The sequence below is a fragment of the Myxocyprinus asiaticus genome, chromosome 42, assembly GCF_019703515.2.
Source record: "Myxocyprinus asiaticus isolate MX2 ecotype Aquarium Trade chromosome 42, UBuf_Myxa_2, whole genome shotgun sequence".
In the NCBI taxonomy this organism is placed as follows: domain Eukaryota; kingdom Metazoa; phylum Chordata; class Actinopteri; order Cypriniformes; family Catostomidae; genus Myxocyprinus; species Myxocyprinus asiaticus.
The window spans coordinates 32,070,536-32,097,500 of record NC_059385.1 but is presented as its reverse complement, the minus strand read 5'-3'; positions in this window follow the sequence as shown (position 1 = coordinate 32,097,500).

Genomic DNA, 26,965 nt, shown 5'->3' with positions numbered 1-26,965 from the left:
GGCACTGATGAGCCTTCTTCACAACGACTTCAGTGTGGATTGTCCATGTGAGTTCCTCAGTGATGTGGACACCCAGGAACTTGAAGCTGCTGACTCTCTCCACTGGTGCTCCATTGATGGTGATGGGACTGTGTTCTCTGTCTTTTCTCTTGAAGTCCACCACAAGCTCATTTGTCTTACTGACGTTGGGGGAGAGGTTGTGCTCCTGACACCAGTGTGTCAGAGTGTGCACCTCCTCTCTGTAGGCCGTTTCATCATTGTCAGTTTCATCAGACCTACCACCATCGTGTAATCAGCAAACTTAATGATGGCATTGGAGCTATGTGTTGCCACACAGTCATGTGTGTACAAGGAATACAGTAGTGGGCTGAGAACACAGCCCTGCGGGCCTCCATTGTTGAGGGTCAGTGATGAGGAGATGTTGCTGCCTATTCTAACCACCTGGCATTTGCTTGACAGGAAGTCCAGGACCCAGCTACACAGCGAGCTGTTTAAGCCCAGAGCCCGGAGTTTCTCATCTAGCTTGGAGGGCACTATGGTGTTGAATGCTGAGCTGTAGTCTACAAACAGCATTCTCACATAAGTGTTCTTTTTTTCCAGGTGGGAGAGAGCAGTGTGTATTGTAGATGCAATGGCATCATCAGTGGAGCGGTTGTTGCGGTAAGCAAACTGCAATGGGTCCAGTGATGGAGGCAGCACAGAGCAGATATAGTCTCTGATTAGTCTCTCAAAGCATTTGCTGACGATGGGGGTCAGAGCAACAGGACGCCAGTCATTTAAACAAGTTATTTTTGATTGTTTTGGAACAGGAACAATGGTGGATGTTTTAAAGCATGTGGGGACTACAGACAAAGAGAGGGAAAGGTTGAAAATGTCTGTAAAAACACCAGCCAGCTAGTTCGCACACGCTCTGATGACGCGGCCCGGAATGCCGTCTGGGCCCGCGGCTTTGCGGATATTCACCCGTCGGAAGGATCGGGTTACATCCGCTACAGAGACGGAGAGTGAACTAACCTCTGTAGCTTCAGCCGCGAGAGCTCTCTCCGCGAGGGCGGTGTTATTTCCCTCAAAACAAGCATAAAAAGTATTTAGCTCATCCGGGAGAGAGGCAGCGGTGTTCATGTTAGAGTTTTTATTCCCTTTAAAGTCCGTGATGATGTTAATTCCCTGCCACATGCTTCTAGAGTTGGTGGTGTTAAACTGTCCTTCAGTCTTGCTCCTGTACTGACGTTTTGCGGTTCTGATAGTTTTTCGGAGGGCATAACTGGCTTGTTTATGCTCCTCCGCGTTCCCGGAATTAAAAGCAGAGGTCCGCACATTAAGTGCACGCGAACATCGCTATTAATCCTGGGTTTCTGATTCGGATAGATCCGTACTGTTCTGGTCAGAACCACGTCCTCTACACACGTTCTGATGAAGCACATTAAGCTATCAGCGTAAAGCTCGATGTCGTCATCAGAGGCGGACCGGAACATCTCCCAGTCCGTGTGATCAAAACAGTCCTGTAGGGTAGAGTCTGATTGGTCCGACCAGCACTGGATCGTTCTGAGGGTGGGTGCTTCCTGTTTCAGTTTCTGCCTGTAAGCGGGAAGAAGCAGAATGGAAGAGTGGTCCGATTTGTGAGTATTCTGTGAGTATTCTGATCTTATCATTATTTCCATGCACATTTTCCAACTCCAAACCATATAAACTTGAATGCTTATTGGATTCAATAATTTTCATATATTCAATAATTTTCTGGTGGTATGTATTTGTGTAATGAGGGAGGGTGTGGCGAAAGTGACTAACACCTTATATCAAGGTGTGCATAATTATTAGGCAGCTTCATTATTTCTGGTAAAATGGGCCAAAAAAAGAGATTTAACTGACACTGAAAAGTCAAATATTGTAAAATGCCTTTCAGACAGATGCAACACTTTTGAAATAACTCAACTATTGAGGCGTGACCACCGGACAATCAAACGTTTTGTTGCGAATAGTCAACTGGGGTGCAAAAAAACGCATGGAGATGAAAAGGTGCAAATTAACTGCTAAAGACTTGAGAAGAATTAAATGAGAAGCTACCAGGAACCCATTATCCTCCAATCCTACCATATTCCAGAACTGCAACCTACCTGGAGTGTCCAGAAGTACAAGGTGTCAAGTGCTCAGAGACATGTCCAAGGTCAAGAAGGCTGAAACACGACCACCACTGAATATATTCACAAGTTGAAGCATCAAGATTGGGCAAAGAAATACATGAAGACAGATTTTTCAAAGGTTTTATGGACAGATGAAATGAGAGTGACTCTTGATGGACCAGATGGATGGGCCCATGGCTGGATCACTAATAGACACAGGGCACCACTTCGAGTCAGGTGCCAGCAAGGTGGAGGAGGGGTACTGGTATGGGCTGCTATCATTAAGGATGAGGTAGTTGGACCTTTTTGAGTTGATGGACTGAAACTCAACTCTCAAACCTACTGCCAGTTTCTGGAAAGTACTTTCTTCAAGCAGTGGTACAGGAAGAAGTTCTCAGCATTCAAGAAGGCCATGATCTTTATGCAGGACAATGCTCCATCACATGCATCGAAGTACTCCACTGCTTGGCTAGCCAGCAAGGGCCTCAAAGATGCCCAAATAATGACTTGGCCCCCTTCCTCACCTGAATTAAATCCTACTGAGAACTTGTGGGCCCTTCTCAAACGTGAGATTTACAGTGAGGGAAGACAATACACCTCTTTGAACAGCATTTGGGAGGCTGTGGTTGCTGCTTCAGCGAAAGTTGATCGTGAACAGGTCAAGAAACTGACAGACTCCATGGATGGAAGGCTCATGGCAGTTATTGAAAAAAAGGGTGTCTAAATTGGTCACTGAATATTTTTGAAAGGCCAAAAATGTTATTTATTTGTCATTTTGTGTTACTTATTTGTTGCACCTACTCTAAAAATTGAGAATAAACAATTGAGTTGGGAGAAATTATTTTTGTAATTTAGTTGCCTAATAATTGTGCACACTTATATATTCCCCTGAGAAAGACAAAACTCACTTTTTCTTTGTTAAACATTCAGGTGTGAGGTTCAATAACATTTTGGATTGACTGAGAGCATTGTGTTTGTTCAACAATAAAATTAATCATGAGGAATACAATTTGCATAATAATTGGGCACACAGTGTAATGGCAAGTGATTTTCTAGTACCAAATTAGCAATTTAGCATGATTACTCAAGGATAAGTTGTTGGAGTGATGGCTGCTGGAAATGGGGCCTGTCTAAATTTGATCAAAAATGACTTTTTCAAAAAGTGATGGTGCTGTTTTTTATATCAGTAATGTCCTGACTATACTTTTTGATCAGTTGAATGCCACTTTGGTGAATTAAAGTACCAATTTTCTTCAGAAACGGCAAAATGTTTGTGTGTGTATGTATGTATGTATGCATATATGTGTGTGTGTATATATATATATATATATATATATATATATATATATATATATATATATATATATATATATATATATATATATACACACACACACACACACACATACATACTGTGTATATGTTTTTATTCGAAGTAACTAGCAGTGTTGGGGAAGCTACTTTGAAGCTACTTATAACTTAAATTATTTAAACTACAGTCAAGCTACTCTTTGAAATATAGTTAGCTACACTACGAGCTATTAACAAAAATGTAGCTAACATTAAAGCTCTTTAAGATGACAGAATTCAATAATATCATCAGGTTATTTAATTTGGGTGTCATTGCCTTACAAAAATAAACAATGGTTTTATTACAGTTACCATAGGTATTTGTAGGAAAACCAAAGTAAAAAACAAACAAAAAACAAACAAACAATCATGTAACACAAAATTGGTGACCACAAAACAGGGTTACTGTAACTATAGTACTGTAAAACCATGGTTATTTTTTTGTAATGGTTAAACAAATTGAGTGATTACATTGAACATAAATGTAATATACAGTAATAAAAAAAAATAAAACACTACACTATAGTGAAAATAGTTGAGCTACTATTACGCTACTAAAATAAATAACTTAAGTTACTAGCATTGCTACCTTTAGTTAACTGCTCCCCAACACTGCCAACTAAGGTGTTAAACCTAAGGTAAAGAACCAATGAAGAGCCTTTATTAAAAAACAAAACAAAAACAAACTAATCTTCTTGGTTGTTGTCAGAATAAAAAAGAACATTTATTAAATGGATTGTTCTGATAGTCTAAATTCTGATTGGAAGAGCCATGTTTGAAGCCATTATGAAATGCTAATAAACACACATTTGACCATGCACTCTATATTATTAATGCATCACACTATATTACTTGGTGGAAAAAAAAAAGTTCATTCTGATTATTATTATTATTATTATTATTGCATGTTGTGCCTCACAACACAGTTTACCTCACAGTAACATCCTGGTTACTTGCGTAACCTCCGTTCCCTGATGGAGGGAACGAGACGTTGTGTCGATGTAGTGACACTAGGGGTCACTCTCGGGAGCCCGAAACACCTCTGGTCTTTGATAAAAGGCCAATGAAAATTGGCGAGTGGTGTTTACATACCACTCCCATGGACATACGGGTATAAAAGGAGCTGGTATGCAACCACTCATTCAGGTTTTTTGCTGAGGAGCCGAGACAAGGTCCCGGCCATTTCGGCAGGTAGTTCAGCGTTGTGGCAGGAGGGACACAATGTCTCATTCCCTCCATCAGGGAATGGAGGTTACGCAAGTAACCAGGACGTTCCCTATCTGTCACTCACTCGATGTTGTGTCATTGTAGTGATACTAGGGGTCCCTGTACGAAACACCACAACTGGCTGAACTGTGTTACGTGAATTGGCGGTGTGTGACGGGCAGACCACTGTGGGCCTTGTAGCCAGCGCACCAGGCAGACACGTAACCGCCCCCAATGCTTTTATGGCCCTTCGGGGACAAGTCGACTGCCCAAAAGATAGAGACAGGCTAGCCCAGTCGTGGCCTCTTATCCTCTTTTTTTTATCTCTTTCTTCCCCCCCAAAAAAGGAATTAACCGACTGGGGCCACCAGGTCTACGTCGGGGGGGTGTCCCTCACAAGGGGAAGACACCACGGAGACCACACCCCACCCAGAGAGAGGGGGGGGGGTATTTTGAGTGGAAATACATCACATGGTTTTGCCGAGCTTTGTCAGAAGTATGTCATGTGGAGAAGTCCCATGGTAGGTCCTACCCTACGGGGGAGGAGTTTCTACAAGCATGGTGACTGATGCAGAGGAGCCTCTGCCCAAGGAAGATGCAGTTTACCAACAGAGAAATGAATTAGCGGAAGATATACATCGCATGGGGTTACCTATGGGGAACCAACACATGCAGAGCACCTACCCCAGTACAGGGCTTAATTAGCACATGCACTGAGCCAGCAGTGAGTTTCCCCACAAACTCATCTGCCACAGGGCTCGGAGGAAATCATTCTGGGAACACAGTTTGTGAACACTACTGGGAGTCAAAAGCACACATGTTCAGCTCAGAGGAGGTGAAAGGCACTATGTGCAAGTGATACACCCGGCCAGCTGTCCCGGACTTACCTGCTTGTGCCTGCCACTACACGGGATGAAACCGGTTCCACCCAGAGATTGTAGAACCTCACAAAGGTGTTGGGTGTTGCCCAGCCCGCTGCTCTGCAAATGTCTGTTAGAGAGCCACCACTGGTCAAGGCCCAGGAGGCTGCTACACTCCTGGTAGAATGGGCTTGTAGCCCTGCCGGGGGCGGCACGTCCTGGACGTGATATGCCATTGTTATGGCGTCAATGAGCCAGTGGGCGATCCTCTGCTTGGAGACAGCGCTTCCTTTCCGCTGTCCACCAAAGCAGACAAAGAGCTGCTCAGAGACTCTAAAGCTCTGCATGCGATCCAAATAGATCTGTAAAGCGTGCACCAGACACAGCAATGTCAGGGCTGGGTCTGCCTCCTCTTGGGGCAGTGCTTGCAGGTTCACCACCTGGTCCCTAAAAGGGGTAGTTGGAACCTTGGGCACATAGCCCGGTCGTGGTCTCAGGATCACGTGAGAGTAGCCCAGACAGAAATCCAGGCATGTTTCTCTGACAGAGAACGCTTGTAGGTCTCCTACCCTCTTGATGGAAGTGAGCGCAGTCAGGAGGACAGTCTTCAAATAGAGTTCCTCAAGCTCAGCTGACTGCAGGGGCTCAAAGGGGGCTCTCTGTAGACCCTGAAGAACTACAGAGAGGTCCCATGAGGGAATGAGCCGCGGTCTGAAGGGATTCAACCTCCTGGTGCCTCTCAGGAACCTGATGATCAGGTCATGCTTCCCTAAGGACTTACCATCCACCGTGTTTTGGTGTGCCGCTACAGTAGTTACATACACCTTCAAGGTGGAGGGGGACAGCTGCCCTTCCAACCTCTCCTGCAGGAAGGAAAGCACCGCTCCGACTGCACATCTCTGGGGGTCTTCGCAATGGGAAGAACACCACTTAGCGAACAGACGCCATTTCAAGGCATACAGTCGCCTCGTAGAGGGGGCCCTAGCCTGAGTGATTGTGCTTACCACTGCGGGTGGTAGGCCGCTTATGTCTTTCGTGTCCTGTCCAGGGGCCAAACATGGAGATTCCAGAGGTCTGGTCATGGGTGCCAGATGGTGCCCTGTCCCTGAGAAAGAAGGTCCTTCCTCAAGGGAATTTGCCAGGGGGGGCTGTCGTGAGGAGCATGAGGTCCGAGAACCATGTCTGTGTGGGCCAGTAGGGTGCTACCAGGATGACCTGCTCCTCTTCCTCCCTGACCTTGCACAGGGTCTGTGCAAGTAGGCTCACTGGGGGAAACGCATATTTGTGAAGTCCAGGGGGCCAGCTGTGTTCCAGCGCATCTATACTGAGAGGTTCCTCCATCAGGGGTACCAGAGCGGGTAGCGGGAGGATTCTTGGGAAGCAAACAGGTCTACCTGTGCCTGCCCGAATCGACTCCAAATCAGCTGGACCACCTGAGGGTGGAGTCTCCACTCTCCCCTGAGGGTAACCTGCCATGACAGTGCGTCCACTGCAGTGTTGAGGTCGCCCGGGATGTGAGTGGCTCGCAGCGACTTGAGGTGCTGCTGACTCCAGAGGAGGAGACGGCAGGCGAGTTACGGGTTCTTGGCAGCCGACCATGAGACGGGTGGCGTCTGCTTCCTGCGGTGGGCTCTACGCCGGGGCTAGACCGCAGGGGGATGCCCTTGGTGACGAGCAGGCGGGGTGCAGGATTTTTAGCCGTGCTGGGGCAGGATGTGCCGGATAGCCTCCGTCTGCTGCTTCACCGCTGAGAACTGCTGGGAAAAGTCTTCGACGGTGTCACCAAACAGGCCAAACTGGGAAACGGGGGCACCAAGGAACTGTGCCTTGTCGGCCTCTCCCATCTAGACCAGGTTGAGCCAAAGGTGGCACTCCTGGTCCACCAAGGTGGACATTGCCCACCTGAGAGACCGCACCGTGACCTTCGTCGCCCGGAGAGTGAGGTCGGTCGCCGAGCGCAGCTCCTGCATCAATCCCGGGGCGGAACTACCCTTGTGCAGTTCCTTTAGCGCCTTGGCTTGGTGGACTTGCAGGAGAGCCATGGGTATGCAAATACCACTCGCCAATTTTCATTGGCCTTTTATCAAAGACCAGAGGTGTTTTGGGCTCCCAAGAGTGACCCCTAGTGTCACTACACTGACACAATGTAACTCTTGTGGCTTGTAATTTTATTTTACTGACCTGGTAGTGACAATAGCAGACACCAATCCATGTGGAACTTTAATAAAAAGCCATTTGACAGTTAAACATAGTTAATCCTAGAAGAAGGGAGTGGTGTTAAAAGAATATAGTAAGCAAATGTACCAATAAGTGGGGTGATGTTACATTATCTTTCACTGTCAAACACAAAAGACTGTATGTTTTGAATTTGCCACCTCCTTTGTTTAGAGAATGTTCCCAAGTAGCTAAACTAAAACTGTTGGCAGCAATGCTAAACAGTGATAGTTTGAATTTATACATCTCAAATAGATCACATCAAGGATTCTGTAATTACAGCAAGGCGTAGATTGTAGGCTGGGGCAAGAGAGACGTAAAAGAGTGGTGTAAAACTCGTCTCCCACCCGAGTGTGGAGTTTTCCAGCTTGACATCAGATGTGTCAAGATGTGGCATCAGATGTGGAAAGCAGACACCTCCTAAACATCAGCCAAGGCAAAAGTGGCAAAACAGAGCACGGTAGTTTTGCTGAGCAACAACAAAGATACTAGATTTGCATTTCTTAAAGAAAATAGCAGTGCTTGCAAGACAGCAAAAATAATTGTCTAAGTGTTCTAGGGAATCTCAGGCTTTGCTTAAAGGGACTGTTCACCCAAAAATGAAAAATGAAAATTCTGTCATTATAATCATAAAACAAAAATAGATAGCACAGCTGAGGCTGTTAAATCTTGAAACCAGAAGCTAAATTCAGAATTACTCCTCTTTCAAGATATATTTGTTGAGAAGAGTAAGCGTCTGTTTAACGATGAAAACGCCGTTCATTAGTCTCTTTAAACAGAGTGATGAAGCAGAATATTTCTTGAGACAATAATAATAGGCTTTTACTCATCGTGGACTATTCCTGAACTTTGTCCTGACAGTGAAAAAGATTTTGGATGAGTTGATAACCCACTTTTCCTGCTTCCATCTGCTCTAATGTTTGTTTTGTCCATTTGAGTAGTAATTATTTGTCCAGAATTTTTCCTGGCCAGTCTAGATGGTGCCATTGATTCGGGTATACCAGTTTATATGATTCTGAGTAACCACGTTCAATTGAACTGGAAAGAATCTGTGACTGTTGAGCCAGAAAGCTTGTCATTACTTTACTACTGATACAACAAATACTTTATGACATAATGTCAGGTTTATAGTTGTATCTCTTCATTGCAACTATAATCTCATCGTGCATGGAAAATAATAATAATAATAATAATAATTTAATGAATTATTTATCTGCTTCCAACCTCTCATTTAGATGCCACCAACCGCCGAACCACACACAAAGTATAGTGGGGTATAATAAACAAAGAAGAATACATTTATGTTGCCTTCAAAAACTGGCTAGATGACATTGAATTTAATAGTGCTTTCCTTCTTCCGTATTTACATTTACTCTTATATTTAGTCATTTGGCAGACGCTTTTATCCAAAGAGACAACAAAAGTATACAGCAGGCGAAGGCAGCAAGGTTTCAGACACAGCAGGTCGGTTCCAAAACATATTGAGCTGCCTTGCTGTCTCCTGCCTACTTAGGCAGCTGTCTCCTATGGTAGCATCCTTACTGAAATGAAGCCTCATAAGAGACTGATTTGGAATGCTCTACATAGGTGGCACCTTCTCGTGCCATTCAAATAGCGCTCCTCACATGCAGTGCACGGGAGACTTACAACTGATTTCAATACAGACGCCGCATGAGGAATGGCGCAATACTTTGAACACAAATACTAGGGGTGTGCAGCGAAGCCATTATCTGCATTCTGGGATCACCTACCCAGGGAAGGATGCATACGATGCTACCTTAGAATTTGGCCAAAACAAGATATCTTAGGAGGCAGCATAATTAAGATACCTATCTTTTGGAACAGCATTTGCATCGGGAGTGTGCCTATGATGTCTTAAAGTGCTGCCTTCAGAGGTAGCTCACTAGGTTTGGAACAGACCCAGTATGTATTTGCAGTACAAAGGCGGTTGCCTGCTGGCCGGCAGGCTTTTCCCTGCCTCTCCTCTCTAGGGCTGGGAAGGAGGACGAGGGGAGGGAAAAACAAAACAAAAAAAAGAGGAGAGGGAAAGTGCAAGGCGGAGTGACTGAGAGAGAGAGAGAGAGAGAGAGAGAGAGATAGAGAGAGAGGAGAGAAAGAAAAAAAACTTGCTCGCCGGTTCCCAGACACGCCGTTGCTTGGTCCTCGATCACTCCACCCTCTGGCGGATGACAGCTGCTCCTCCCCGGGCAGACTAGATCCAGTCCTCCGACCCCTGGCGGATGGAACGCTCCTCGCGGAAGGCGGCCGGCAGCAACTCCTCCGTCCCCTGGCGGATGGCCGCGGCTGCTTCTTCGGGTGGATGGCAGTGGCGAGGACTCCACGACAGCGCATCCCTCCTCCTTCCTGGGCTTCGGCACCAATGTAACAAGGTTGACATGGGAAAGGAGGCGGCAGGAACCGGCTGAACCGTCAAAATAATAGTTTAGAGAAAACTTAAAAGACACAGAACATAAATGCACACATGGCAGCTGCGTGTGGCTCCCTCTCTTGAACTGCCACATTCCACTGCACTTATCCCTCTCCTCGGCTGATTAGCCCGACTGGGGGCCGGGCGTGTGTAGTCATGGCCCGGCCCTGCCCTCCTCCTCGTCACAACACTAATTTTAAATCGGATGATTGCAACATGCTCCAAAGCAGTTGGGACAGTCGAGTGTTTACCACTGTGTAATGTCACGATTTCTTCTAATAACACTTATGCGGTTAGGCACTGTACACAAGTTTAAGTTTGGCAAACGGATTTGTCCACCTTCATCCACTTGACAGTTTCATGGAATCACATCATCAGTAGAGTTCTCTTGCTAACTGACAAAAAAATAAATAATAAAATAAAAAAAATTATATATATATATATATATACATACATAAAAATTATTAATTAAATTATTTACAAGCTGCAGCAGTGATGAGTTTGTTGTTGATTTGACTATTAAATTCACCTGCAGGACAAGTTGACTGAACATGTATAGGCTACACCACAGTCTGAGGGCCGATAAGAAAAAAGTGTAAAAATAATATTAATTTTTATTTTATTTTAAACAATACTGCTAATGTGTAAATGTCATGTAAATCTACTTTTTGTTATTTACATTTGTTCAAAACCCTGCATGTTACGATTTAAACAGGATGACATAATGCTCCTAGAGTCTGTACAAAGCAATAAAAACAAATCCCATCCACCAAATCCCATCTTCAGTCTGACCCATTATTGAATACTTTAAACTGTTAACAACCACAAAGCTGCTAATGACTGTTAAAGAGAGAGTTCATCCAAAAATGAAAATTCTCTCATGATCTACTCACCTTCATGCCATCCCAGATGTGTGACTGACTTTCTTCTGCAGAACACAAATTCAAATATTTTGAAGAATATTTCAGCTCTGTAGGTCCTAACAATGCAAGTGAATGGGTACTAACATTTTGAAACATTTCCAAAATCCACATAAAGGGAGCAAAAAAAGTAAGAAACAGATCAACATTTAAGTCAATTAAGTCACTCCCTGCCCAGTAGGGGGGCGATATGCAAGAAAGATGTGAATCACCAAAAATTTAAGGAGACTGAGAAAGTAAAAGTAAAGTGGAAATTGACTGAGCAGGGAAAATAATAGTTGAAAATCTTGACACTCCGCCCAAGATGCGTGCATCATCATGGGCATATAAACATAAACACAGCACCATTTCATCAGGATTTTTTAACTGAAGGGAAAAAGTGCATCTCTCGGTACCCTAACAGTGAGAAATTGTACCACTTTTTGAGAAAAAAATAATGCAAAGTTATGTTGTAAAATTATGTGTTCTATTTTTATTTGATTAAAGATATAGTTATATATACACTACCGTTCAAAAATTTTGAAACACTTGACTGAAATGTTTCTCATGATCTTAAAAATCTTTTGATCTGAAGGTGTATGCTTAAATGTTTGAAATTAGTTTTGTAGACAAAAATATAATTGTGCCACCATATTAATTTATTTCATTAAAAAACTAAAATTTTATTTGAAAAAAGTTTTTGAAATTGATGAATTGGACCAAATAATAAAGAAAAGCAGCCAATAAGTGACCAACATAGATTCTATAGATCAATACTGTTTAAAAAGCATCCTAGGGTGATACCTCAAGAAGTTGGTTGAGAAAATGTCAAGAGTACTGCAAATTCTAGGCAAAGGGTGACTACTTTGAAGATGCTAAAATATAAAACAGTTTTGATTTATTTTGGATTTTGTTTAGTCACAACATAATTCCCATAGTTCCATTTATGTTATTCCATAGTTTTGATGACTTTACTATTATTCTAAAATGTGAACAAAAATTATAATAAAGAATGAGTAAGTGTTTCAAAACTTTTGACCGGTAGTGTGTGTGTGTATATATATATATATATATATATATATATATATATATATATATATATATATATATATATGGTAAAGTTTTGTGTATTCATTTGATTCACCATTTTTATCATAAAATTGAATAAAACACAGAATCCAGGACAATTAAATCAGGAAAAGCTGAATTTGAGCAAAAATAAAATGGATTTCATAGAACCCTACTGTTGTTGGATAGCTGTTGATTTTCTCCTGCACATATAATAGATCAGAAGAGCAATAAAACAAAGTCAGATGATTTACAAGGATTTCTCATCTTGGCGCTCCATCTAGTGGGCAAAATTGGTAAAACAGCCTTCATCTGTCATTCATAATTGAAATAACCTGATCATTTTGATTTGCTGTTGACAAATGAATAAAGGAATATTAGTAATTATAGTTCATAAGAAAATAATGAATTGATTTATATCCTCAAAATGGTTCAAAATTCTTTGAACACATTTTTGTCAGAATTGTCCCTAGATTATACATGGAATATTCTGTGAGAAGTGGACAAACAACCTAGGATACGTTTGAAAAAGTAGGGTTTTCAAAAAATCTTGACCACTCTACTTTTTCAAACTCATCCTAGGCTTTTTTCATGTTTTCTTGTTGAAAATTAAAAACCTACATGACCAAGTGATTTGGGGGTGTTGACAGATTCAGAAGAAAGGTACATTTATTCTAGTCCTTACGATTCTCACCAAATTTGGTTTACAGGCTAATTTTGGCCACCTGTAAGTGCAAACCAAATGTAATAATGATTGGCCATTCACAAAGCAAGTTATTAGGTGCTGAAATTTGATTGGCTGATGGCGGCCATTTTTGTTGATTTGTCAAATCGTTCTTGTAAGGATATGTTAGCACCCCACCCAAAGAAGACGCATGCCAAATTTCAACTTCTTTACTCAAACATCTCTCTGGATCAATATGTGAAAGCCCTGCATAACTGACCAAAAAACTCTGTAAGCAGTTCCAGGCGATATGTGTAAACACCACTAGCACACATGTTTAGGTGCTGTAGGCTGGACGACCATCCCACAGGGCTCCCCAACCCATGATGAACACATCCATTGTGACAACTTTGGATCTGGACACATGGCCGAGCGCAGCACCTTTCTGATTGAATGCTGGCGTTTTCCAAATAGCTAGCATGGCTAGACAGCGGAGCATCATTATAAGACAATAAACAACCATGTTACCATGAATAATGAGGCACTCTCGAGTTGACCCAACACTGAAGAGGCCTCGTATGCAACAAGACCACTAGGGTGACTGCAGCTGCTGCAGCCGTCAATCCCAGGGCCCACTGAAACTGTTTCAGCGGCAAAGCACTCCCTAGCTGAAGCCCGTCAAGCATTGTAGAATAGACTGAGTGCGTTCGTCGGTAAGATTCACACATGGTCACAGAGTCGAACTCCATCCCCAGGAAGGAACAACTGGGCACCAACAAACTCTTCGCCTAATTGACTTTGAGGATCAGATGCTCCAAATTTGCAAGAAACAGGTCCATGTGCTCACACGATTGCACCTCTGACTGTGTTAAAATAACCAGTTCTTCAAGGTAATTCTAAACACAGACGCCACTCATATTGAATGGAGACTTTGCAAGTGTTCAGTTCAAGCGTCTCAAGTCCAGAATGTGCTGCAGCCCACATCCTTTTTAGCGACAAGAAAATAATGGCTGTAAAAGCCTTTCTGTGCATCACGCCCCAGTACTGTTGGCGAGGAGACTTTGTAGAGCAATACTGTCATGGTGGAGGACAAAATGCTTTTGAAGAGAGATGGCTGCTCAGTACCCAACTGGCAATGGCAAGAAGGCCATACCACGCATCGATGTAGTGAGCCAGAGGACACAGGGGCTCATATGCATCCACCGGAGTCTGAACGCTGCCCAACCTTGATTAATTTTAAATGGCTTCATAGATCGTCACTCCTGAGAGGAGTTCCCATTGCATCAGCTACAGATGCAGTGTTGAAGTTACCGACTTGAAAGGGAACAACAAACTCAAGTACAGCTTAATTAAAGGTAGCAAATGGAGAATAATAAAAAAAAAAGTATTTCTATACTGAACTATCTTGCATGCATTGCAATTATTTGTTGAAGCCACTAAATTGTTTTTAGTATAAACTCGCACAATAAGGTTTTTTTGAACATTTAGTGTGTCTGTTTGTACTCAAACTGTCCTAATTTGTTTAGAGATCTGAGACACAAATGAGCTGGTTCAGTCTAGAGGCAGGGCAACATGTGGAATTTTATGACTTCTGATGGTTGAAGGCCGCACAGACAGCGGGTGACGTCTGTACCACATCACAGGAAAAGTAGAGTGTGTGTATATGTGTGTGTGTTTGCTGTTTTTTGGACTGCTGTCATGCTAAACAAATTCTGGATTTGACTTTTATTTTCAAGGTTTCATAATTTTCCTGTCAGGCACACAGATCTACCCATAAGATCTTTAAAATCCATTCAACTCCTGTGGTCCCTGTCATCAAGAGTTTGTCCCAGAGAACAGACAGCTTATCTTGAGGGTAAAAAGAAGGTTGTCTTGTCTGTCATCTATCTATCTATAAATCTATCTATTAGGGATGTGCCCGAAGCCGAATACCTTATTTGGAAAGGCACAAATAATGACTTCAAAACGAATAATGGATTCATCTGAATAATATAAAAAATACTTGTATGACTGATTCTGCAAAAAACACAAGGATAAAGTAACATTTTAAATATACATATCCAAGATTACAACAAACTTGTGAATCTGTGTAAACCTTAGGAATGAAAATGTGCACGTTGTGATTTCAGATCGGGTGGGTGCGGTCTTAACTCCGTTTGCAGTCTCTGTTAATTATGCGCATCTGGAGCTTGTCAAGTGTAACATTAACTAAGATACGACATTCTATACACTTTTCACTTCTTGAAATGTCTATGTTAATGTATCACACGATTAACACATGATTCTCATGTATAAACCTGAGCGCGATGTTAAATTCCTGACCTGAAGTGATTTAACGTCAGAGCTCATCTTTCCATCTCTTAAAGTTGACCACATTTATATCCACATCAGCGATTAAGGTTATTAACTAGTTAAGGCTTTATTCCAAAAAAAGTTTAAATGCTCCATGAAGGTTTAAATGCTCCATATAGTATTCATCTATTAGGAATATTCCTCCTTATGTTTAATGAATAAACTGAAACATGCTCCGTCTTTTTTTCTTCTTTAAACTGTGCTACATTTGAAAGTTTGTGTTCTTGAACTCTGGTAAGGCGCTACATAAATTTAACTATTATTATTATTATTATTATTATTACTAAATAATGGTGTCCTTTTGTAAAAATTCATGATAGACTTACATGACTTTCACCTGTTTGTAGGCTATATTGACTTTATTTTAATTTCTTTTAATGTTTGAATTTGTATTTATTATTCACTGCAAAATGTGTGCTTGACATTTCACATATTGCTTGAAACCTCTTGCCTCCAGAATAATGTTGTTATACATGCACAGACAAAAGAAAATTCCGTTTCATGCAGATATTACTATCTGAAATATCAGGAGAAACCACAACATATTCCACAGTTAATGTAGCCTACAAATTCATCTTCATCTGGTTAAAAAAAGAAAAAAAAAAAAGAGTAAAATAATATTTTTTTTTACATAATAATTGTATAAAGAGTTCTAAGCCATGAACCAAACCAACCAGCTCTGAAGTGAATCACACTATTACAAACTTTGATTTGAAGCAGAAAAGTATTTGAAAATTGGATAAAAGACATAAGTAAAAGACTGTGAACTTAACATCTTTTATGAGGGAATTAACTACAATCCCATGAAGCATTGTGGATGATGATATATATATATATATATATATATATATATAAAAATATATATAAACTTGATTTAAAGTTGTTGACTATAAGTATAGAAACAATATATATTTAAGTTTATTGCAAAATATTTAGATATTTTACAAATATATAAGTAGTTTGAGAGTGTAGAGAGCAGAGTTGGGGTGACGCATTACAAGTAACGCATGTTACGTAATCAGATTATTTTGTAATATAATGCAATTTTTTTTAAATTTTAGACTATAATATCAGAGTTACTTTTTAAATAAAGTAACGCGTTGCTTTTGTACACCTCTACTTTCCCTGTATTGCGAGAAATCAGAAGTAATAGTGTGCAAACTTGGGAGATGACGTTGTGCATGATGGGCATTGTAGTTCTATAGATTATGAGGCCAGAGACTATTTAGCAGAGAGAAATGAGTCATGCCTATTTAAATGAATGTGAGAAATTGGAAGGCCCAACCAAAAAGCTCTAGCACCCAACAGTCAATGGCTATAGAAAGGAAGTCCCACCTTGCAGGAAAAATAGCCAATCCCCTTTTAGATACACACATCACTTGTCAATCAACTCGCTAACGCACATGCACATTAGCTATATAAGCCAAACAAATTGGGTGTTTTAGCGTAATATGAGATCAACAATCGGTTGAGTGAAACGCGATTGATTCATGTGTTAATAAACACTGCATTACATTTTTTTTAATTATAATTAAGGATTATAAGACTAGTCTTCTACTGGCCACGACATGATACACAGGGTGAAATACTCGCTCAATTTACTGACTTATGCAGCCGAACTGCTCCGTGTTACAGCTCCCTGTAACTGGGAGAATGGGATGAAAAAGCTGACTCTGGATCAGTGGCTCCGAGCAACATTCTACATCGATTGTGTATGCAGAGAAAATGCCTTAGTTTCTAAAAAGAATCAAATTTTTTTTTTTAAATAAAAAAGTAGTTTGATTCATGAAACAAACCGTTTTTATGACATTTTGGAAGCATTAAAAACGATTCCATTCAAGTTGTATCAACATGTGCCTTTGAAGTTGTATGCGATCAACCAGTGGCATCTGTATGCACTGTGGATCAACTCAAAACAAGCATGCACTGAGATGACTTAAGTGAAAAATATTATTTTATTTTTAGACAAAATTCCTTGAACAGGTTAGGCTGGCATTCCCAATTGAATTTTATCCTAAACTTCTTATGTTGATTCTGACATTGTTGATGGGTACAGCACATGATGACATATATGATGCAGGTTCAAGTGTTGGACTTTGCTGCTTTAGGTAAGACAGTGGTTTTTCTTCATTATTCATACTGGCTGCCATGTTGATAGAAAAACAAATCATGCTGTGAAACAGGATGTGGTCGTGTGTCTGTCACTGGGGAGAGAGGAAGCGGTAAGGGCCATCACCTGGTGATTACTGATATTAAACACCAGTGTCTCATTTCAGGGACGATGGAGACAGGCTTTAAAAGGCCACCTGAGTGACATACTGGGAGAGAGACCAGAGATGCTATGTGTGTTCTAAATACTATGTTGTGAAGTTGAAAGCCAATACTTTGTTGTGAAGCTGAAAAGCCAATACTTTGTTTTGAAGCTGAAAGGCCAGTTCTTTGTTGTGAAGCTGAAAAGCCAATTCTTTATTATGAAGATGAAAAGCCAATTCTTTGTTGTGAAGCTGAAGACATCTGCATTAAAAGTTGACTCACGTGGACAGGGAAACCGGCTCCCGTGTCCTTCCTACTTGAACCCCTCTACACTGGTGGCCCATATGGGGATTAAGGAAGAAGACGGGCCGCTATGGACACCTCACCGCTGGACAAAGTCATCTGTGCCCTGGCCAGCATCCAAGAGTCTCACCAGCAAGCTTTCCTCGAGCAGGAACGCTGCTTCCAGGAGCTCCTCCAAGCCCAGGTCGAGGATCGGCAGGCCTTACTAAGCTGGCTAGCTCCAGGCGGATCCTCTGCGGTGACCCCGGAGGCAGCAATGAAGCCGCACCTCCTGCTCGAATGAATGACCTGGAGGCCTTTTTGAGCAGTCAGCCACCGCCTCTGGCTGGCCGCAGACCCAATGGGCCCTCCACCTGCTGCCGCTGCTTTCCGGGGAGGCCCAGATCTCTCTCTCTCCCTCTTGCTTCTCCTACTCCTCTTTTCCCTCCCTTTCCTCCCTCTCACCCTATACCCACTCCCCGGAAATGAGGAGTGATTTTACCCAATCTGGTGCCCTGCCTTCGCAGGCTGCACTATTTGCTGGCCCCCTCCCCTAGCCCTCTCTGTCATCCTTCCCAGGTTGATGTCTCCGCCACCATGGGTGCAGCCGGGAAGCCTGGGCCGGTCTGTTGAAGTGGCGGGGGGCGTCCAAGATGGAGGTGGAAACGTGGATTCAGGTCCCCGATATGCCACAGACTGCCCCCGATCGAGCAGGGATGTACAGGATACCGGTAAAAATTAAGGGGCATACATACCAAGCCCTGGTGGATTCTGGTTGCAATCAAACCTCGATTCACCATGGTTTGGTTCATGATGGGGCTTTGGGTACAAACCACAAGGTGATTCACAAATATCCGGTAGTGACTACCAGCATTAAATTTCAGGGGGAACATAGAGTGGAGGCCACGGTTAATTCCCACCTCACCCATTCACCACCCACCCCAAGAGTGCCATTACGGCCATTACCGTTGATCGAGGCCCCCTTCGCAAGAATTGCTATGGATCTCGTCGGGCCATTAGAACGGTCAGAGCATGGATATCAGTTTGCAGTGTCGATTCGCAACATCTCAGCACGCAGTGTTGCGGAGGCACTCTTCAAAATTATCTCCCTGGTGGGGATTCCGAAAGAAATCCTCACCGACCAAGGCACAACGTTTGTCACATACACTACACAAGCTTTATGAATTGCTGGGGATTAAATCAATTCACACAAGCGTTTATCACCCGCAAACTGACGGGCGGGTGGAACGATTTAATCGAACCCTGAAAAACATTATTTGAAAGTTCGTGCACGAAGATGCTAGAAATTGGGACAAATGGCTGGAACCCCTATTATTTGCAGTCAGGGAGGTCCCGCAAGCCTCCACGGGGTTTTCCCCCTTTCGAGCTCCTGTGTGGACGCCGGCCCCGCGGGGTCCTTGACATCATACTTGAGGTGTGGGAGGAAAGACCTTCCCAAAGCAAAAATGAAATTCAATATGTCCTTGATCTTCGAGCAAAGCTACACACTCTGGGTCAGCTGTCACAACAAAATTTGCTCCAAGCTCAAGAGACACAAAGCTCTATAATAGGGGTGCCCAGTCACGGGAATTTGCACCGGGAGACAAAGTACCTGTATTACTTCCCACATCGAGCTCAAAATTACTCGCCAAGTGGCAAGGACCCTTTGAGGTTACACGGCGAGTCGGGGATCTCGATTATGAGGTTAAACGAATGGATAGAGGTGGAGCATGTCAAATTTATGGAGAGAGGCAGTCCTCGTGTCTATGGCAACGGTAGTTCCAGATAGGGCGGAGCTCGGGCCAGAGGTGAAAGTCGATCCATTCACCCCGGTCCCTTGTGGAGACCACCTCTCACTGCCCCAGCTCACGGAGGTGGCCAAGTTGCAAAAAGAATTTGCGGATGTGTTCTCTCCTCTTCCTGGTCGTATTAACCTCATACATTCTGAGGTCGCTGAGATGGGCGGGACTCACGGCAAACCTGAAAAAGTGTGCAACTGGACAGGTGGAAGTACGGTATCTGGGCTTCCACTTTTAGCAGCAATGAGCGGACTCGGCAGTCCGTAAACTGTACAAGCAATTACCTTGATACACAAGAATAACACACTATAATAATCTCTCTCTACCCAGACATAAACCTCTTGAGTCGTATGAGGACGCAGATAGAATGTGCGCTCAACCGTCGTTTGACTCCAACTCGGTTCCTTGAAGCTCGGGTGATGACAGGAGGCTGTTTCCTCACTCTGTTGGCAGGCTGTATGGCGGCTGATTCTTGGTAGGTTGGCGGAGAAATCAGCGAAGTCAACTCAGTTGAAGAAGGAAGAGAAATCTTCTTCACTTCTGCAGGCAAAAGGGTGAGATGCGGATTGATCGGTGGTCTCCTTTGGATCCGTTAGCGTGCTCGGTGGAAAACTGAGAAATCTCGGCTCATCCAGCGAGATGGAGATTGTATGGCTAAAGTTCAGGTATGTATGTTACTTCCTTGGGCAAAGAGCCTACACATGGGAGCAGCAGGGCTGCAACTAGATGCAGTGCATACTGTTGCTGGAAGCAAAGCTTAGGATTTCTGAGGTTTTATACTCTCAATGACGTCATGGTTGAGGGATGCGTTCTGTCATGCGTTTCATCCAGTAGGAGCTGAGAGTTAGATCCTTCAGAATTTCACACCAAGGTGTAAAGTGAGCAAGGCTTGATGGAATCTGTATTCTGTTTGGAATCCTTTTGTTTGATTTTGGCACCGTTTGTGTTATCAGGTTTTGAGTGTTCCTACAGGCCACAATCAGGCTTTATGACTGTATGTAGGCCTGCCTTTGTCTCCTATCTGAATACATGAGCCCAACAAAAACACTCTTTCGTTGCTAAGGACAACAGTCAAGTGCGGTAAAGGATGTGGCTTTTGTGGGATACTTCTCAATCCCAAATTCAAAAGAAAGCCTTCATCACATTGTTTGCAATGTTATCACACTTACTCTAATAACCTCACAATGGTGAATTGTGTAAGCTATCTTAGTAAACATTTAGACAGCATTAATGTTTTATCACATGAAATGAAAGAGGCAGGGGTTTATAAGAAACTTTCTGAATTCCTCTTTCTGCTGTGAGCTTTTAACTTCCATGTTTTTTACGTTTGATTATTTAAAAAAAATGGAATTTGTGCCTCCTAAAGGTGTTGACGACATGAGACAACAATGTGTACCCTATTAATGGAAAGTGCCTTAAAATGAAAAAATAAAATTGATTTTGTCCTCATTATCGTTATTTTCTTTGTCACCTATTCAGTCTGACTCCTCAGAGGTCTAACTGTTAAGGGTGAAGTCATCTTTCTTAGCTTTGCACTTTCCTGTCTGAGAAGTTTGCCTGTGCTGCAGTTCACAGCAGGTCTGATGAAGGATACATCTGGAAACAACTAGTCGCAAAGACAAAATTATTTTCCCTTTCCACTTGAAGGCTAGGGGTTGGGCATCCAGGTAGAGAGGAAAATAGAAGAGAAGGCAGAGAGTGGAAAATCGACTCAGTTTTAGATATAAGACTGTATAACTAAATGAATGAACAAACAAACAAAATTAATTCTTATGTAGTGGGAAATTTTACTACAATGTAGAGGTAAGTATTTCTTCTGCAATATCTTGGACGACTAGTAAAATGACAGGATCTAAATCCACACTCCTAGTATGATTAATTCCTGTACTTATTATCCAAGTATGTTTTTATCTGCCTTGATAATCTGTTTTCTTTTTTAGCAGTGACTGGTGAGGAGGAGGCTCCAGGACTAAAAGTGTACACGGTAGCTTCCAAGAGTGTGATGAAATTAATGAACCCCTCTTCCCCTCTACCAACCTACAAGACAGGAGGAATGCCCCTACTCCAAGAAGACAGAATTTTTAGATTTATTTTTCTTAATGTTCAATAAAATAAAAATAAAGAGAATAATAGTAATGAGAACCACAGATAAACCCTTGTTTCACTTCACATATGATTCCACATGCAAACAAAGAAATAAAGCTTCATTTAGCTTCAAGCTTTTGTTCAGTCTCTTTTCTTTCTGAAGTAATACTCAAGCCAAAAAAAAAAAAACAACAACAAAATAAAAAAAACATTCTATTGGAACTTTCAAATTAGACCCAGTTCACTCAACAGTACACAATAAATGTTACATTCCACATCAGATACTTTTCCTCATGTCAATCAACATACCTGAGTGAGATTTACAACTCAAGATTTGAATTTTACCTCGCTGCAGAACTGGGCTGGCGTTGGACTGTCCAGGTATGGCAGGGTAATCAGATCAACTAACAGTGACCTGTTCAAAAACAGCAAGTCTTTTCCCTTTCAAACACAAGAAGAACAGTTCAGAGAAAATAATAAAAAAAACATCCACGTGAGCGTTTCCAATAGACAAGGCAGACTTTTCCATGAAAAACACACAGTAATGCAGATTCGTTCAAAACAAAACTCTGTTAACAGTTCAGTAAGTTTATGCAGATGTCCATTCAAAAAGGATTTCCAAATCTTGAAATGAAAAACACTGCAAAGCGTCAAAAAAAAAAGAAAAAAAAAAAGAACTATGAAATATAGAAGAAAAAAAAAATTCCCAGGGCAATGGCTGAATATTCAAAATAGGAAGGAAAATACTGTCAAAAGAAAAAGCATCAAAAAGTTCGCAATGCCATTTGCGTCCACACAGCGGCACTAATGTGTCAAAACGATGAGCTATGATTTTTCTTTTACCAATAGTAGCAAAAATCACTCTATCCGAATCGCTTAATTCCAAAGCAACATCAAAAATGATGTCCGTGTATTTCTTCATGAAGTCAACGTCCTGGTTACTTGCGTAACCTCCGTTCCCTGATGGAGGGAACGAGATGTTGTGTCGATGTAGTGACACTAGGGGTCACTCTTGGGAGCCCGAAACACCTCTGGTCTTTGAAAAAAGGCCAATGAAAATTGGCAAGTGGTATTTGCATACCACTACCCCGAACATACGGGTATAAAAGGAGCTGGTATGCAACCATTCATTCAGGTTTTGTGCTGAGAAGCTGAGACAAGGTCCCGGCAATTTCAGCGGGTTGTCCAGCGTTGTGGCAGGAGGGACACAACGTCTTGTTCCCTCCATCAGGGAACGGAGGTTATGCACGTAACCAGGACGTTACCTATCTGTCACTCACTCAACGTTGTGTCGATATAGTGACACTAGGGGTCCCTATACGAAACGCCACAACTGGCTGAACTGTGTTACGTGAACTGGCGGTGTGTGATGGGCAGACCACTGTTTGCCTCATAGCCAGCGCACCAGGCCAACACATAACCTCCCCCAACGCTGTTATGAGTGTCGAACGGCCCTTCAGGGACAAGTCGACTGCCCAAAAGATAGAAACAGGCTAGCCCAGTCGTGGCCTCTTTTCCTCTCTTTTTTTTCTCTCCCCAAAAAAAGAGTTAACAGACTGGGGCCACCAGGTCTACGTTGGGGGGGTGTCACTCCCAAGGGGAAGATACCGCGGAGACCACACCCCCGGCACGGCTTAAGACCCCGCACCCTGTCTGCACGTCGCCAAGGGCGTCCTCCTGCAGAAACAATACCGGCTCCACCGCAGCCCACCCCCGTGGCCCGGCTCTGGTGTGGAGCCCTCCGCAGGAAGCAGACGCCACCCATCTCGCGGCCGGCCGCTAAGAACCCGAGGAAGGCTTCGAAGCGCCCCCGAGATGGGCGACCCAGGGGTGAGGAGACCCACTTCTCTGGGGCTGGTCGACAGACCACTCCATCCCCCGGTGGAGGGCAGGGAGGAGAATCTTTTGTCACCGCATGCCCAGGAGGCTGCGGCACCCAAAAGCTTGACAAAAGAATGGTTCCCTCATCTCCTGGGTCACATATTCGGTGCGCACAGCCGCCGTCACGACCACCATCCACCATCCCATTTTGGCAGGTATGGTGCCCCAGCAGCGGACCCCCCGCCCCTGTGCACCCAGCTGTGGCACAAACATGCCCACACGGGATTGGCTTCAGTGACTACGGGGACGAGATTCCTCCTCCCCCCTCCTCGGCCAATCTTATGGTGGGCGGCAGGAGCTAGGTAAGTGCTTCAATGTCCCTTGACTCAGCACGGCCACGGGGCTCAAGTAACCACGATGTGGCACCTCGAGCTCCGCCCCACCGGTACATCCAACGTGATCATTCCCTTGGTCCCCCTCGCCCGGAGTTTGGGCGCATGGCTTGCGCTTTCCAGCCCGTCGAGATGGCTGACCCGGACCGTCCGACTTGGCTACGCGATTCAGTTTGCCAGGCGCCCACCCAGGTTCAGCGGTGTCCGCTTCACCTCAGTGAAGGGCGAGAACGCCGCTACCTTGCGTGTGGAAATCGCTACCCTTCTGCGCAAGGGCGTGATAGAGCCTGTCCCTCCAGCCGAGATGAAGAAAGGGTTCTACAGCCCTTACTTCATTGTACTGAAGAAAGGCGGTGGGTTGCAACCAATCCTGGACCTGCGAGTGCTGAACAAGGCTTTGCACAGACTCCCGTCCAAGATGCTGACGCAAAGACTCTAACGAGCGTCCGGCATCAAGATTGGTTTGCGGCGGTAGACCTGAAGGACGCATACTGCCATGTCTTGGTCTTACTTTGACACAGACCCTTCCTGCGGTTTGCCTTCGAAGGCCAGGTCCTCCCCTTCGGCCTGTCCTTGTCCCCTCACGTCTTCACAAAGGTCGCAGAGGTAGCCCTTGCCCCGCTAAGGGAAGTGGGCGTCCACATCCTCAACTATTTCAACAACTGGCTAGCTCACTCTCGAGAGTTGCTGTGCGCACACAGGGACCTCGTGCTCCGGCACCTCAGCCAACTGGGGCTTTGAGTCAACTGAGAAAAGAGCAAGCTCTCCCCGGTTCAGAGCATCTCTTTTCTCGGTTTGGAGTTGGACTCAGTCTCGATGACAGTGTGCCTCACGAACGAGAGCGTGCAGTCTGTGCTGAACTGTCTGAAGGCGTTTTCAGAGGCTCCTGGGGCATATGGCATCCTCAGCGGTGGCCACACTGCTTGGGTTGATGCATATGAGACTGCTTCAGCACTAGCTTCAGACTTGAGTCCCGAGATGGGCATGGCGCCGCAGGACACATCGCGTGACCAACACGCCGATCTGTTTCCGCCTCTTCAGCCCTTGGACCGACCTTGCATTTCTATGGGCAGGGGAGAGTGGAGTTTCCACCATCAGGTGGTCCAGCTGATTTGGAGTCGATTCGGACCCCATGTGATATTTTCCACAAAATCATTTCCCTGTCGGCAAACTGCATCTTTCTTGGGAAGAGGCCCCTCTGCCCCGGTCGCCATGCTCTGTAGAAACTCCTCCCCCTTTGGGTAGGACCTACCATGGGACCTCTCCACATGACATACTTCCGACAAGACTTTGTAAGACTATGTGATGTATTCCACTCAAAATACCCCCCCCCCCCTTTTTGGGTGGGGTGTGGTCTCCGCGGTGTCTTCCCCTTGGAAGGGACACCCCCCGATGCAGACACTTATGGCTCCCAGTCAGTTAACAAATTCCACTCTTTTTGGGGAGAAACGAGAGGGAAAGAGGCCTCGGCTGGGCTAGCCTGTCCCTATAGTTGGGCAGTCGACTTGTTCCTGATGGACCGTTCGACGCTCATAAGAGCGTTGGGAGAGGTTACGTGACAGCCTGGTGTGCTGGCTACAAGGCACACAGCGGTCTGCCCGTCACACACCACCAGTTCACGTAACACAGTTCAGATAGTTGTGGTGTTTTGTATAGGGACCCCTAGTGTCACTACATCGACGCAACATTGAGTGAGTGACAGATAGGGAATGTCCTGGTTACTTTCGTAACCTCCGTTCCCTGATGGAGGGACTGAGACGTTGTGTCCCTCTTGCCACAGTGCTGAACTACCCGCTGAAATGGCTGGGACCTGGTCTCTGCTGCTCAGCACAAAACCTATAGCAGCATAGCAGCTCCTTTTATACCCGTATGTCCGGGGGAGTGGCATGCAAATTCCACTCGCCAATTCTCATTGGCCTTTTTTAAAAAAAGTAGAGGTGTTTGGGGCTCCCAAGAGTGACCCCTAGTGTCACTACATCAACACAACGTCTTGTTCCCTCCATCAGGGAATGGAGGTTATGAAAGTAACCAGGACGATTTCTTTCTAGAACAAAAATGTCTTAGTATTTACAAACTTTTGAAGGGAAGTGTCTATTTAATGAACATAATCAACCTCAGCTGCAACATTGATAATACTAATAAACAGGAATTCACTTTACCACCTAATACATCTTCCAATAATATTGTATTTCCTAAAAAGCAAAGGGAGTAGCGAGATTATGCGGTGATAAAATAGAATAACATTTCTTGGAGGATGTGTTACTAGTGGAAAATGAGAATATTTACACAGGGAGTGCAGTTTCTTTTCTTTCTTTTTTTCCTGCAGGCACTCAGGAAAAGAGTGGAAAGAGTGAGGTAATGTGACTTCTGCCTTTCACAAGAATCTTAAATGTGTCATTTCATTGAGCGTGAAGCTGAGTTGTGCTGTTTTGCTTAGCCAACCCCCTGCAACAGCACATCCAGAGAAAATACAAAATGCTGTATAGGCAATTTGGGGGCTTTTCTGAAGAACTCTACACTATTTCCAATAGATGCACATTATTTCACTGACTACCTTTTTACTGTTTTTTTTGTTTTTGTTTTTGTTTGTTTTTGTTTTTTTTTTTTTTTCAGAAAGAGAATGACATACATACCTTTAATAGTTGGTTAACTTGTGAACCAATAAAGAAACATCTGAGATACCAGTACCACAGTATGCATACTACACACTATTAACGTTAAAGGAATAGTTCACCCAGAAAATAAAATACTTTCATCGCTTTTTCAACCCAATATAATTTCAATACATGCATCGAGTGCCAGGAAGTGTAATTGAGCTTATCTCATGAACATGCTAAAGGGACTGTGGATGTCAAGTTTTATAGTGAATCAGGACTTAAATTGTGTTCTGTTTCTTTCCCAAAGTGTTCATATCCCTTTGTAAGACATGGATTAAACCACTTAAATTGTATGTATTGTTTTTATGCTGTCTTGATGTCCTTTTTGGAGCTTGAAAGTTTTGGACCCCATTGACTTAACACCTCATATATTGTTGGGTGAACTATCCCTTTAAGTTTCTTGAAGAACAAAATTAATATCCTCAAAACAACAGGAGATTTCTTATAATATTCTCCAAAAGGAAAACAAGTTGTTCTGAGGTTATAAAGTCACTACAGTGCATTCAGACAGACAA